The following is a 16939-nucleotide window of genomic DNA, read 5'->3' as shown; positions in this document are numbered from 1 at the left end:
AAGGGTTATCCAATATCAGAGTCAAAGTCACAGAGCCAGAACACAGAATCAAATGCAGGATATAGCTAGCTACACAAGACAGAATAGACCACGGCGTCGCCACAGGAACCACAAACTAGAAAGAGGCTAGAAAGGTTTAACCCTTTAGGCAAAATTAGGTCAGGTCAGTACATATGCAAAAGCTTTTCTCTCACTCACACGACAACGTCTTTAAAAAGTAGCTGGAACAGGGGTAGTGAAAAACTACAGATACCCCTGCTGCACCCTCCTTCTACCACTAGGTGTAAAGGTGTAATGGAAATTTGCTTCTCTATTAGAACACTGGCAAATGACTAAACACTTTAGAATTCATTACACCCGCTGGATACATTTTCCTAATTATAACATGATTATGCCAAAGGATAGGGGATAAGATGTCTGATCTCGGGGGTCCCACCGCTGGTGCACCCGGCGTTTGTTTAGAGAATCAGGTGCAGTGCTGAAGGCCGGCCGCACAAAACTCATGACGTCATGGCCACGTCCCCTCAATGCAATTCTATGGGAGGGGGCGTGACGGCCATAGACTTGCATTGAGGGGGCATGGCTGTGACCTCAAGAGCGGAGTGTGACCACGACATCACGAGCCTCCTCCCCGCATCACCAGTCATCTGGCACAGAGCAAAGTTTGCTCCATGCATCGAATGTTTGGGGTGCCGCAGGCGAGATCGCAGGGATCCGCAGTGGCGGGACACCCACGATCAGACATATTATCCTCTATCCTTTGGATAGGGAATAAGATCTCTAGGGGCGGAGTACCCCTTTAAGGACTATAGATCAGAACCATGTCTGCTCTGCGGTGTTTGCCTTCTAATAAGAGAACAATAAAATTTTGAATTTTATCTATTGAACCAGAAAGGCACTTTATTTGTATTTTGGTCTACATATACCCTTTTGGGGGAATTTTGGGGGAAATTAGTGGCTGGACATTAGTGCTGGAATTTCTCTCTATCACAGTTCTCTCCTAGTTTCTCTTTTGGCGAGGAAAGCAAATTGCTGTAAAGATGGAGCATTGCGGAGCTGCCTGGGATAATACATCGGGACGCTGTGTGTGTTCCCGGCCTCGCATACACCCCACTGACAGTAATGAGTATTTATGTGGCCTCAATAAAACAAAGGAAAGGATATTACTCTTAAGATTAAATTGCGCACAATCCCTTTCAGGCTGAGGTGCTTTTCACGTTTTTGACGCTTTCGGTGCTTGCAGACTGGAAATGATTGCAGTTCTTCGGAAGCAGGGAACACTAAACCAATTCTGTTCTGTTTATATTCATGCTTGTTGATATATTTTGTCTAGCGCAGATATACTTAATGTTGTTTACTAAAATAATAGGCGAAAATAAACCAAACTAAGTAAGCCGAACGTTCGGGGCTTGTTTTGCAGGGTGAATTTCTTCTGCATTTAGAGAGTAAATGAGGTGATCTGGGGGAGGGGTATATATGTCCAGAGATTTAAAGGGGTACTCTGCCCCTAGACATCTTATCCCCTATCCAATGAATAAGGGGTAAGATGTCTGATCACAGGGGTCCCACCACTGGGGACCCCCGCGATCTCCCTGATGCACCCGGCGTTCGTTTAGAGTGTCGGGTGCAGCGTCGGAGTGCCGGAGCACCGGAGACTCATGACATTACAGCTGCGCCCCCTCATTGCTAATCTATGGGAGGGGGCGTGAGCGAACTTCGCTTTGTGCCGCATGACTGGCGATGTGGGGCGGAAGCTTATGATGTCATGGTCACGCCCCGCCCATGCCCTGCATCACCAGTTATTTGGCATGGAGCGAAGTTTGTTCCGTGCACTGGATGTCTGGGGTGCCGCAGCCGAGCAGAGGGACCCCCGTGATCAGACGTCTTATCCCCTATTCTTTGGATAAGGAATAAGATATCTAGGGGTGGAGTACCCCTTTAAAGAAAGGAGCAAAATGCTAAGATATAACTATTACAGGGACATAATTATAGTGAATGATATTCAATGTACTTATAGTGCTTGTTCTGAGTTTAAGTGGGGGCAAAAGAACCTTGTGTCCCAAATAACAGGACCAGGACTGTAAATGAGAGATAAGGACTCAATAACAGGTTTTACATTTGGGATCCTGAGCTGAACATTACACCATGCAGACATGAAGCCCCATGAGGGCGTACCACTGGGATATGTTATTAATTCCTAAAGGGCAAACATATTCGGCTGGTACCTGCAGCAAGACTTTAAATGAGCTCAGGAGCTGATCTGGCATCTAAGCTGGTGAGTAACGGCTGCTATCAGCATCCAGGACTCACCACTAATGCCGGCTAATGGCAATCACGACCATGTCAGCATTAACTCTTAAGATAAAAAAATCAAGATCTTAAATGTTTAACAGTAATAAAATGACACAATGAATGGTGTAAATGTAAAAAAGAAAAAAAAATGCTGATTTTTATTCACTTCATATACCTGAATAAAATAATTAAAAACAGATCAAAAATTCCAATAAAAAAAGGTGGCAATAGAAAATACAGATCAGAAAAAAATTAGGAATCATAGCGTAAAACAGTCAGCCCATATACAGCCTTTTATATGAAAAAATGAAATAATTATGGGGGTTAGAAGAGGACAATTCTAACCATAGACATGAATGGAGGGTACTTGGTGTGATGTCATGAGGGGACGTGGCAGTGACATCACAATCACAGCTTCCGTCTCTTTCAGAACGCTGAAGCACCTGAGTACTCGTGAGTTCAAGTTTTTATTATATTAGTAGACAGGCTGGGGACAATCCCTTTGAGCATACAGGGATTTTTAATTTTTGTATTTTAACTTTTTCCTGGGCAATTCTTTCCTTGACAAATTTACTGAGACATTGTGACAAATCTGCTGCCATCTCCCAGGATGATGAAGATGAAAGGACATTTAAGGAGGAAAATGATCCCAAACACACAGGAAACTCTCAAATGGTTTTACAGAAAGAAAATAAAAATCACCTGACATATCATAGAATCTATGGAAAGAACTGAAGATCATGATACATAGAAGAGGCCCATGGAACCTTCAGGATTTGGAGACTGTTTATGTGGAAGAATTGGCAGAATCCCCCCCAGAAGAATGCCGGACACTAGTGTCTCCATACAGGAGGCGTCTTGAAGCTGTAATTCCTAACAAAGGCTTCTGTACAAAGAATTAGAGAAATAACAGGAAGTGTCTTTAATATTCTATCCCTGCATCATGTCACATTGTTACACAATCATTTCTGATCCTACTTGTTTTGGTTTCTTTATCTGTATTACTGGGGTTGATACCAATTTCTGGGGAAAAAAATGTCATGTCAATAGAACCTGGAAATATATTTAGAGAGAAAAATGGGGATGTGTTCAATACTTATTTACCCCACTGAATGTCAGATGCTCCAGAGCAGTAGAGACTATTTTAGTATGTTCTTCAATCCAGATGATACATTCCGTAATAGAAAATGTAGAAAATAAGTCCTGGCTTTAGGGGAAAGGTACAAAGTAGCCTCTCGGAGGAAGTCACATTGAACCTGTTTGAGTGGATAAAATATTAACATTTTCTGATCTGATTATGGGAAAATACATTTTCTGTTTGAACAGATCAAAAAAATCTATATACCCCAAAATTTGACTAAATTACTTATCTTCTGTATTGAAATTTTAATGAACATTAAAGAAAAAAATGAAAAGTTAACAACCATCGTCCTATATTCCGGCACCAGATGATATGCAGTGTTTCTCTCTCGCACATCTTGACTTCTCTAATGGAAATGTCCTTATAATTTCTCACCGCTCTTTGATGTCTTTCTTCGCTGTCCAGTAATCACACGCTAATCCAGTCCAGTCAGCCAGAAGAAAGGTGACTAACCCCAACGCCTGCCGCCTCGTAACTCCGCTCTTCACTGTCCAGCACGCACCTTCATGTCTATATCTCCTGCAGGTCGTTGGTCTACAATCTGAAAAAATAACTAAAATGTTAGAAGAAAATATAGTATAAACTGCAGAATATGTAATGACAGCAGCCGAAAACACAGACGAGAAAAAGAAAGATCTATAATCTCTGCGCAAAACACTGTAAGAATAAGAGCCCTGAAAAAAAAAACATTTGTAATAAAAATATAGTGATTATAGTGTATATGTCATATATGTAATATAACTACTATAATACTGATCCTATATACACTAATATAACTACTATAATACTGCTCCTGTATACAAGAATATAACTATTATAATACTGCTCCTATATACAAGAATATACCTACTATAATACTGCTCCTATATACAAGAATATAACTACAATAATACTGCTCCTGTATACAAGAATATAACTATTATAATACTGCTCCTGTATACAAGAATATAACTACTATAATACTGCTCCTATATACAAGAATATAACTACTATAATACTGCTCCTATATACAAGAATATAACTACTATAATACTGCTCCTATATACAAGAATATAACTACTATAATACTGCCCCTATATACAAGAATATAACTACTATAATACTGCTCCTATATACAAGAATATAACTACTATAATACTGCTCCTATATACAAGAATATAACTACTATAATACTGCTCCTATATACAAGAATATAACTACTATAATACTGCTCCTATATACAAGAATATAACTACTATAATACTGCCCCTATATACAAGAATATAACTACTATAATACTGCTCCTATATACAAGAATATAACTACTATAATACTGCTCCTGTATACAAGAATATAACTACTATAATACTGCCCCTATATACAAGAATATATCTACTATAATACTGCTCCTATATACAAGAATATAACTAATATAATACTGCTCCTATATACAAGAATATAACTACTATAATACTGCTCCTATATACAAGAATATAACTACTATAATACTGCTCCTATATACAAGAATATAACTACTATAATACTGCTCCTATATGCAAGAATATATCTACTATAATACTGCTTCTATAAACAAGAATATAACTATTATAATACTGCTCCTATATACAAGAATATAACTACTATAATACTGCTCCTATATACAAGAATATAACTACTATAATACTGCTCCTATATACAAGAATATATCTACTATAATACTGCTCCTATATACAAGAATATAACTACTATAATACTGCTCCTATATACAAGAATATAACTACTATAATACTGCTCCTATATACAAGAATATAACTACTATAATACTGCCCCCTATGTACAAGAATATAACTACTATAATACTGCTCCTGTATACAAGGATATAACTACTATAATACTGCTCCTATATACAAGAATATAACTACTATAATACTGCTCCCTATATACAAGAATATAACTACTATAATACTGCTCCTATATACAAGAATATAACTACTATTATACTGCTCCTATATACAAGAATATAACTACTATAATACTGCTCCTATATACAAGAATATAACTACTATAATACTGCTCCTATATACAAGAATATAACTACTATAATACTGCTCCTATATACAAGAATATAACTACTATAATACTGCTCCTATATACAGTAATATAACTACTATAATACTGCCTCCTATATACAAGAATATAACTACTATAATACTGCTCCTATATACAAGAATATCACTACTATAATACTGTCCCCTATATACAAGAATATAACTACTATAATACTGCTCCTATATACAAGAATATAACTACTATAATACTGCCCCCTATATACAAGAATATAACTACTATAATACTGCTCCTATATACAATAATATAACTACTATAATACTGCTCCTATATACAATAATATAACTACTATAATACTGCTCCTATATACAATAATATAACTACTATAATACTGCTCCTATATACAAGAATATAACTACTATAATACTGCTCCTATATACAAGAATATAACTACTATAATACTGCCCCTATATACAAGAATATAACTACTATAATACTGCTCTTATATACAAGAATATAACTACGATAATACTGCTTCTATATACAAGAATATAACTACTATAATACTGCTCCTATATACAAGAATATAACTACTATAATACTGCTCCTATATACAAGAATATATCTACTATAATACTGCTCCTATATACAAGAATATAACTACTATAATACTGCTCCTATATACAAGATTATAACTACTATAATACTGCTCCTATATACAAGAATATAACTACTATAATACTGCTCTTATATACAAGAATATAACTACTATAATATTGTTCCTATATACAAGTGTGGTGTCCTGGTACAGTCCCTCCATGTCAATAGAGCTCTCCTGTAGGACAAACCCCCTGCTCCTATATACAAGAATATAACTACTATAATACTGCTCCTATATACAAGAATATAACTACTATAATACTGCTTCTATATACAAGAATATAACTACTATAATACTGTTCCTATATACAAAAATATAACTACTATAATACTGCTCCTATATACAAGAATATATCTACTATAATACTGCTCCTATATACAAGAATATAACTACTATAATACTGCCTCCTATATACAAGAATATAACTACTATAATACTGCTCCTATATACAAGAATATAACTACTATAATACTGCTCTTATATACAAGAATATAACTACGATAATACTGCTTCTATATACAAGAATATAACTACTATAATACTGCTCCTATATACAAGAATATAACTACTATAATACTGCCCCTATATACAATAATATAACTACTATAATACTGCTCCTATATACAAGAATATATCTATTATAATACTGCTCCTATATACAAGAATATAACTACTATAATACTGCTCCTATATACAAGATTATAACTACTATAATACTGCTCCTATCTACAAGAATATAACTACTATAATACTGCTCTTATATACAAGAATATAACTACTATAATATTGTTCCTATATACAAGTGTGGTGTCCTGGTACAGTCCCTCCATGTCAATAGAGCTCTCCTGTAGGACAAACCCCCTAGTCGCCTCATATAAATGGTATTTAATGTATGTATGTGTATATATATATATATATATATATATATATATATATATATATGATGTTATATAGGAATACCTCAGTATAGGACCTTAGAGGTCACGTGTCTTTAATTAAATTGTACTATGGTTTAATGACCTTTAGGTCATGTGATACCCAGAGTTCACTGGGTCAGGACTGACAGGTTTAGCTGACCAATGAGCTTTGTCCCACCCCCATAGTATATAATGAGCTGCAGCCGCTAGATTCGCTCTCTTACTCTCTTGAGACCTGTACATGAAAGCAAGCACATCATCAATTCAAGCCAGGCCCAAAGCCTGAGAATCCGCAGCCACCAAACGAGAGTTACTCAAAGCTCAAACAACTGAATCCTGTGAGACTACTAGAAACTCAAATCTCCTAAAAAATAGTAGCACAGCGGCTAGCATCAAAGCTCATTGATCCCGGTGTCCCGGCAAACCTGTGAGGAACCTGTACCCCGGTTCCCTCTCTCATAGACTGTTATGTTCCATGCCGTTGCATAAAATATGCAGTAAAGTTACTTCAAGTTTAGTTCATAAAATCTGCTATGGACATTCTGTTATTTCTCCCTGCCGGTTGTGGGACGGTTAGCGGTAGGACCATTACATTAAGGAAACCCCACCCTGGCGCCACAACAATTAAAGGTTAACACCAATGTACCTTACACTATCCCAGAAACACCTAAGACCACCACACAAGAATATATCTACTATAAATGGCTCAACCTTTAGGCTAGTGTTCTTAACGTGTGGCCCCTCCAGATGTTGCAAAATTTCAACTCCCAGCATGCCCGGACAGCCGTTGGCTGTCCGGGCATGCTGGGAGTTGAAGTTTTGCAACATTTGGAGGGCCACACTTTGAGACCATGAGCCTAGATGATGAGTGTCTCTAATCTCCCATTTGGATTCAGTGGAGGTTGATCCCTTTCGCTCCATATTATGTCTATTGGACCATGTATGTCTATATCCGATCACATTGTTTTGTGGTAGAATGTGACATTTACTTTTTTTAGGTTATTTTTTTTAGGTCTTTTCAATGACTCCGATGCCGTATTTTGATTCTCCGCCATCTCATCATTCATCATTAATTCTATTACCCCATTAAATCCACCGTCACGGATCCTGTGCAGTCGGAGGCCTCTGTGGCTGGAGGAGTTTTCGTGTTGCGTCTCTTCGTAATGAACGCGGTTTATGACCCTTCGCTCGGTTTAATTAGCGAGTTCTTTAATGAAGGGAGAGGATCGGAGTAGACGATGTTTTGGGCTGATCAGCAGGAGACCACAGTCTACCGTAACCTTCTTCTTCTGGGTCCCACGTTACGACCGTGAATCAACTTTACGAGGCAGAGTTTCCGATGTAATTAATATTTTAATTACTTTAGCATTGTCTATAAATTAAGGAACATATTGGGAAGGGATTTAATGAATCAGGGAAGTGCAGAGGCGATTACAGTAGGAGACGGTCTATAATTCACGGCTGGTGACAACTTTCTGCCGGTTTAAAGACTTTGGTCGAAAATGCTACCTAAAAATTCTGAATGGAAACTCTTTATCTAATGGTTTTCCCACTGTGTATTCTAAGTAAAAGCCCAATATATGTCCTAGTTCCCCCAAAGCATGTCTACCCAAAGTATAACCTACAGCTACTGGGTTACATCTCCAAATTTGTGGTACACCCCCCTCCCCACCCCCAACTACTGTGTGCCATTATATTATGGAACTTGGACCATATCAGACACCAGGACCCGGATGCTACTTCTGCCCGTCTTATAGCTGCGTCTCTGCTCCTTCCATTTCAGTAGGGATATAGAAACTAAACAGTTAATGGGTAGACATCTTATCAACTATTCAAAGGATAGGGGATAAGATGTCTGATCGTGGGGGTTCCGCTGCTTGGGACCCCCGCGATCTTAGTTGCGGCGGTGAATGTATCGAACTTCGCTCTGTGCCGGATGACTGGTGATGCGGGACGGAGGCTCATGATATGAAAAATGATTCAATGAGTTTCCCCCCTTAAGTGTCAGTATCTCTGGTAGACTTGTGGTGGCCCAGTACAGTATCTGTTTTTCTGTACACCTGCCCGTCCTGTGTGGTGGCTTCTTGTTCCCCTGGGTCCACATCCCTCCTAAGGACTATAAAACCTCAGGTTATATATTGGTTAATCTTCTGAAGTGTTTGTCACTTTAAATAATGTTCTTAGTAGCCATGTTGTCAAGGGGAGTATGCAAGGTATACAGGTGGCTTGTCAGTGACCAATGGGATCTCTCTAAACTGTTCCCCTTATATAGTGAGGTCAGGGCTCAGCTCGTTCTCTTGCAGCTGTAATACAGTGAAGACAATTCTGAGGAGTCTGTGGAGTGTTCCTGAAGGAGGCCTCGTCCAGCCACCACGCATCTACTGCAAGTTAACCCTTGCATCTGTAGTGAAAGTCAAAGCTGCAAGGTAGGAACTAAACCTGTAACTAAATCAGTGGTGAAACTACAGAAGTCCAAGTAGTCAGTCAGAGTCAAGCCTTTCAATTGCTAAAGTCAAGCGTGGCTGCCTCAGTCCAGTCAATTACAACTACAAGTCCCAGCAAGCCGATAAGCTCCCCTAAGTTACCCCTGAATCTCCCTAGTGCCAATCTGAGCTGTATAGACTTTACTTTCAATAGTTTTTTTTAATAGAATTTTACCATAGTAGAAAAACATAAACATATATAAAGGACAGACGCAGCTGTCAACTCATCATCTTATGAAGACAAACACAGGGAACAGTTGTTTACTGCATATAAGTAGACTTGATTGTCGACTCGATCTTACATATAAGATAGGCCGTTCTTTTTACCAAACCAAAAGGAAAACAGAAATAAATGTAAAAAAAAATAAATAAAAATAAAGGAAATATAACATCTCCGACATAACATACATAGTAATATGCGTGCGTACCAATAATGTTACATATTTTCTTTTTTTATCTTTATTTGTCTGATGCATAATGAAACGCAGTAGAAACGTGCAAATGCCACGACAATATTTATAGAAAAAGATGATTATAGGATAAGGATTAACTCTAATGTGCCTCTTGTAACATAATGGCCCTTATTTACTATTGCAAACCCGACATGTTTTGTGCGCCAGATTCTGTTGCATTGCGCCAGAAATTCTGTCTGTGCCAAATTTTGCGCCAGAATTTGTGCCAGAATTGAAAAAACCCTGACTAACTCTCCATTTTGCTGTGAAAACCTGAAAAGGGGCGTGATCATCGGGGAAAGGGGCGTGGTCTCAGAAAGGGGGGCTGATGTCTTAGTGTAAGTATAATTTCAGTAGAAAAATCACTGCTGTATGGACTTTAACACCTTGTCTACCTCAGTAAAGCATACCAATTAACCGTAACCTTGTGTCGGAGTTATTATTTGCCTCGTGCCTGGCACAGGTGAAGCTGGTCTACCTCGAGTGGTGTACAGGTCAACCACGCCCTGGCGTTACGATCACAAAGGGTTAATAACATCTGCCCTTCTATACCCATCGCCACAGACTTGGGCCCTAACAAACACAAGAATTAAAGGGGTACTCCACCCCTGGCATCTTATCCCCTATCCAAAGGATAGGGGATAAGATGTCAGATTGCCGGGGTCCCGCTGCTGGGGACCCCGGGGATTGCTGCTGCGGCACCCCGCCATCATTACTGCACAGAGCGAGTTCGCTCTGTGCGTAATGACGGGCGATACAGGGGCCGGAGCAGCGTGACGTCATGGCTCCGCCCCTCATGACATCACGGCCCGTCCCCTTAATGCAAGTCTATGGCAGGGGGCATGACGACCACCACGCCCCCTTCCCATAGACTTGTATTGATGGGGGCAGGCCGTGACGTCACGGGGGGCGGAGCCATGACGTAACAATGCTCCGGCCCCTGTATTGCCCGTCATTACGTGCAGAGCGAACTCGCTCTGTGCAGTAATGATGGCGGGGTGCTGCAGCAGCGATCCCCGGGGTCCCCAGCAGCGGGACCCCGGCAATCTGACATCTTATCCCCTATCCTTTGGATAGGGGATAAGATGTCTAGGGGCGGAATACCCCTTTAAGGGGCTTTGACTGTTTTGGATTTTTCCTTGCACAAGACTTATCTCTACCAGGAGCTGCACCAAGAAATCCCAAGAGAGTCCCCTGTTGCCGCTACCACATCCAGATGTGACCAAATCCACACCGTGGCCAGTGGCTGCACTATTTGTAATGCTGCCCTATTACTGGCAAACTCAATCGACCATTGGGGACCACGTGTCAATGGTTTTGTCTACATTCGATAGCTGCAACGTGCGGCCATATCCCTTTACTGAGTCTAGTGGCGCAGCGTCTATTTATTGTCAGGTATCCGGGAGGTCCGACCATCGCCAACCACTCGACATGGTGCCGTGTATTCGCTTTATGAGGAACTAAAACCCCTTTTATTTTGAAATTCTTTCCACACATTCTTTATATCACCGGGGACTTTTCTAGGTTGGAAACTTTTTATTTGAAGTTCTGATTTTATATATTTTTTTTTCCAAAATTGGAAAGAGTTCCAATCCCGGAAGAATTTTTTTTCCTCTTTTTCTTTTAAAGTTCTTTGTATTATTACATTTTCAATAAAAGTGAAGAAGGATAAGAAAGAGAACATTGTTAGTACAAAGAGTTCTTGCCATGGGGAGGAAGTGGAAGTTAATCTAAAGTCGGGGCCACCAGAGATGGTGACCACAAAAATCAGGATCCGGTGTTACAGGGGCCCCAAATAAACATAGAGAACCAGCTCTGGGGGACATAAAAAAGAAGGGTAAAAAGGGTCCGAAATTCAAGTATAAGGAGTGATGGGATGGAGGGTCAGGTCTGTTTTACCCAAAAACAACCCACGTGGCCCAGGAGACCCTTAGGTCCAGGTCATGTTGAATTGTATCCCATAATGCAGTAGTTACACGTATCACCACTATGAACGTTGCCAGATGCTTTATCCACAGATTTTTCTATGGATTTTATGTGTTTTTTGTAGTTTATGTTTTGATTTAAAAAATAAAAAAAATGAAAAAAATATTTTTGGGGATTTTTAATCCTTTTTTCTTATAACTTAATAACTTACTTGAGAATATAGACTAATACTAATGTATTGCAGTGTACTGACATTCTGACAATCTCTTCTTACAGGGTGTAATGGAAGTAGATTCATGGCAGCCGGGAGGTCATCAGAAGGCTGCGGCGGCCATGAACCATGGTTTGTCACCAGATAATTGAGATGTTGGAGACCAGCTGCTTATAACCTATCTAGAGAGAAACAAAGGGAAAAAGTGAGGTCCCATCTGCAGCTCTCCCGCTATAGGAGATGACGGAGCAACAAGGACTTCTAGGCGAACTGCAGGATCAATACAACGCTGAATGCGCAGTGAGATGTGCTGCATGTTGGTGAATAAACTATTGACATGGTGGGTCCCTTCAGTGTTGTGTGGATCCTGCAGTTCACCTTCAAGTCCACAATGCTTTGAATCTATCTATCTATCTATCTATCTATCTATCTATCTCATATCTATCTATCTATCTATCTATCTATCTATCTATCTATCTCATATCTATCTATCTCATATCTATCTATCTCATATCTATCTATCTATCTATCATCTATCTCATATCTATCTATCTCATATCTATCTATCTCATATCTATCTATCTCATATCTATCTATCTATCTATCTCATATCTATCTATCTATATATCTCATATCTCTCTATCTATCTATCTATCTCATATCTATCTACCTATCTCATATCTATAAATCTCTATCTATCTATCTATCTATCTCATATCTATCTATCTATCTATCTATCTATCTCATATCTATCTATCCCATATCTATCTATCTCATATCTATCTCATATCTATCTATCTCATATCTATCTCATATCTATCTATCTCATATCTATCTCATATCTATCTCATATCTATCTATCTCATATCTATCGATCTCGTATCTATCTATCTATCTATCTATCTATCTATCTATCTATCTATCTATCTATCTCATATCTATCTCATATCTATCTATCTCATATCTATCTATCTATCTATCTATCTATCTCATATCTATCTCATATCTATCTATCTCATATCTATCTATCTATCTATCATATCTATCTATCTATCTATCTATCTATCTATCTATCTCATATCTATCTATCTATCTCCTATCTATCTCATATCTATCTATCTATCTATATATCATCTCATATCTATCTATCTCATACCTATCTATCATATCTATCAGATCTATCTCATATCTATCATATCTATCTATCTATCTATCTATCTCATATCTATCTATCTATCTCATATCTATCTATCTATCTATCTATCTATCTATCTCATATCTATCTATCTATCTCATATTTATCTATCTATCTATCTCATATCTATCTATCTACCTATCTCATATCTATCTCATATCTATCTATCTATCTCATATCTATCTATCTATCCCATATCTATCTATCTCATATCTATCTCATATCTATCTATCTCATATCTATCTATCTATCTATCTATCACATCTATCGATCTCATATCTATCTATCTCATATCTATCGATCTCGTATCTATCTATCTATCTATCTCATATCTATCTCATATCTATCTATCTCATATCTATCTATCTATATCATATCTATCTATCATATCTATCTCATATCTATCTATCTATCTATCTATCTCATATCTATCTATCTATCTATCTATCTATCTATCATATCTATCTATCTATCTATCTCATATCTATCTATCTATCTATCTATCTATCTCATATCTATCTCCTATCTATCTATCTATCTATCTATCTATCTATCTATATATCATCTCATATCTATCTATCTCATACCTATCTATCATATCTATCAGATCTATCTCATATCTATCTATCTATCTATCTATCTCATATCTATCTCATATCTATCTATCATATCTATCTATCTATCTCATATCTATCTATCTATCTATCTATCTATCTATCTATCTCATATCTATCTATCTATCTCATATCTATCTATCTATCTATCTATCTCATATTTATCTATCTATCTATCTCATATCTATCTATCTATCTACCTATCTCATATCTATCTCATATCTATCTATCTATCTCATATCTATCTATCTCATATCTATCTATCTATCTATCTATCTATCTATCTATCTATCTCATATCTATCTATCTATCTCATATTTATCTATCTATCTATCTATCTATCTCATATCTATCTATCTACCTATCTCATATCTATCTCATATCTATCTATCTATCTCATATCTATCTATCTCATATCTATCTATCTATCTATCTATCTCATATCTATCTATCTATCTCATATTTATCTATCTATCTATCTCATATCTATCTATCTACCTATCTCATATCTATCTCATATCTATCTATCTATCTCATATCTATCTATCTCATATCTATCTATCTATCTATCTCATATCTATCTATCTACCTATCTCATATCTATCTCATGTCTATCTATCTATCTCATATCTATCTATCTCATATCTATCTACCAATCTATCTCATATCTATCTATTGCTGAACTCGGAGCCCAGTGGGGCTGTGTCCTACTCCTCCACATGTTAGTAGGTCATCTAGATGGGGATTTTCCACCCATCTACTGGATAAGATTTTGGGCATTAACCCTTCAAGCTCCTTCCACATATAATTCTCGCCCCGTTTTCCAGGTTTATTAGATTGTGTTCCGGAATCATCGCCTCCTCTCACCTCCTCCCAGGCCGATGAATATTTCTTCTCCCGCATTAAGTCACTTTTTGGTCTGAAGAAACATCTTGACCCGGAATCATCCGGTAAACACGGAATTCTTCGCTTCCTTCATGAATTCGCCGTCTCCAGATAGAAAAACATCTGAAGTCACTTGAGAAGTTCTCTGGATTTAATTCATGCGTAGAATTCCCCTCAACACCGCAGGGAACCGATCCGCAACATGTTCCTGTTTGGTGCATTGAACTCTGCGTCCCTCCGCTCTGAAGAGGCAAATTACTTCTAGACATTGCGCAAGGCATTAACCCCTCAGTGTCTGAGGGATGAGAGGGAATTTTGTAAAATTAATCCTCTTCACTTTTTCCCTATGTAAGAGCTGCAAATCCTGAGCCCTGATGGCGGAAGAATCATGGAGGCCCCTGAGGAACATAAGAAATCTACAGTATCATGAAAAGCACATGGAAGATGAAGGGCCTATCTAATATCTATCTATCTATCTATCTATCTATCTATCTATCTACCAATCTATCTATCTCATATCTATCTATCTCATATCTATCTATCTCATGTATGTATATCTCATATCTATCTATATATCTATCTATCTATTATCTAATATCTATCTATTTCATATCTATCTATTTATCTCATATCTATCTATCTCATATCTATCTATCTATCTATCTATCTATCAATCTATCTATCTATCTATCAATCTATCTCATATCTATCTATCTCATATCTATCTATCTCATATATGTATATCTCATATCTATCTATCTATCTATCTACCTCATATCTATCTATCTATTATCTAATATCTATCTATTTCATATCTATCTCATATCTATCTATCTCATATCTATCTATCTATCTATCTATCTATCTATCTATCTATCTCCTATCTATCTATCTATCTATCTCATATCTATCTATCTATCTATCTCCTATCTATCTATCTATCTATCTATCTATCTATCTATCTCATATCTATCTATCTATCTATCTCCTATCTATCTATCTATCTATCTATCTATCTCATATCTATCTGGAGAGGAGACCTGTGGGGGAGGTAATAGCAGTGGAAAGGGAGATCCATGTGTTACAAACTAACGGGGAGAATAAATTCAGCCCCAATAACTCATAAATCCCATTAGTGATACTGAATGTGTAAAATGTAATGGGAATGTAAAGTGTATGTTCACAAATGCCAGAAGTCTAACAAATGGGGGAGCTGAGGCCTGGATACTGAAGGAACATATTGATATACAGTGGTCCCTCAACATACAATGGTAATTTGTTCCAAACGACCCATCGTTTGTCGAATCCATTGTATGTTGAGGGATTCGTGCAATGTAAAGTATAGGAAGTTATACTCACCTGTCCCCGCCGCTCCGGAAACTGTCCCAGGGGCTCCCGATGCTGTCCCAGGGGCTCCCGATGCTGTCCCAGGGGCTCCCGATGCTGTCCCAGGGGCTCCCGATGCTGTCCCAGGGGCTCCCGATGCTGTCCCAGGGGCTCCCGATGCTGTCCCAGGGGCTCCCGATGCTGTCCCGCTGCTCCGGTGTCTTCTTCGGGATCCTCCGGTGTCTTCCGCATCTTCTGCAGGGTCCGGGCCTCGCTTTCTGGTGACGTTATTACACTGTTGCGCAGGCGCGGCGTGCGTAGTGACATAATAACGACGCCGAAAAGCGAGGCCCGGACCCTGGAGAAGATACAGAAGACGCCGGAGGATGGCGAAGTGGACCCGGAGCAGCGGGGATAGGTAAGCGAACCTGTCCGGGATGCTTAAACTGCTATACGACAGAAGCTTAAGCATTTTGCGCTGCCGGATAGCAGTTAATGCGATGGTCCCGACATATAAAAGCATCGTATGTCGATTTGATCATATGTCAGGGCCATCACATGTTGGGGAGTGACTGTAGTTGGGGTCACTGAGATATCGCCCACTCCTGACTGGTCTGTCAGTCTGCAGGGGGTTCACACTGTATATAGAGAATATGGTAAACAGGAAAGGGGGTGGAGTCTGTCTGTATGTTAGAAGTGGTATGAAAGTCAGTGTGAACAATGCCATAGTGTGTGATGATTATGTGGGTATAGACCCCCAACACCACTGATATCTATAGATCCCCCAACA

General features: G+C 38.4%; 1 long non-coding RNA gene across 1 annotated transcript; it reads right to left on the bottom strand.

Moving 5' to 3' along the window:
- Positions 1-2853: 2853 nt before the first annotated feature.
- LOC130284365 (uncharacterized) lies at positions 2854-15014 on the bottom strand. The gene is made up of 3 exons (XR_008847002.1): positions 14806-15014; positions 3809-3974; positions 2854-3178 (listed from the first exon to the last, which is right to left on the bottom strand). It is a non-coding gene; the product is annotated as an uncharacterized LOC130284365 (long non-coding RNA).
- Positions 15015-16939: the final 1925 nt, after the last annotated feature.

The sequence above is a fragment of the Hyla sarda genome, chromosome 8 (genome assembly GCF_029499605.1).
Source record: "Hyla sarda isolate aHylSar1 chromosome 8, aHylSar1.hap1, whole genome shotgun sequence".
Classification (NCBI taxonomy): domain Eukaryota; kingdom Metazoa; phylum Chordata; class Amphibia; order Anura; family Hylidae; genus Hyla; species Hyla sarda.
The sequence above is the reverse complement of the archived record's forward strand: the minus strand, read 5'-3'. Positions and strand labels throughout refer to the sequence as shown.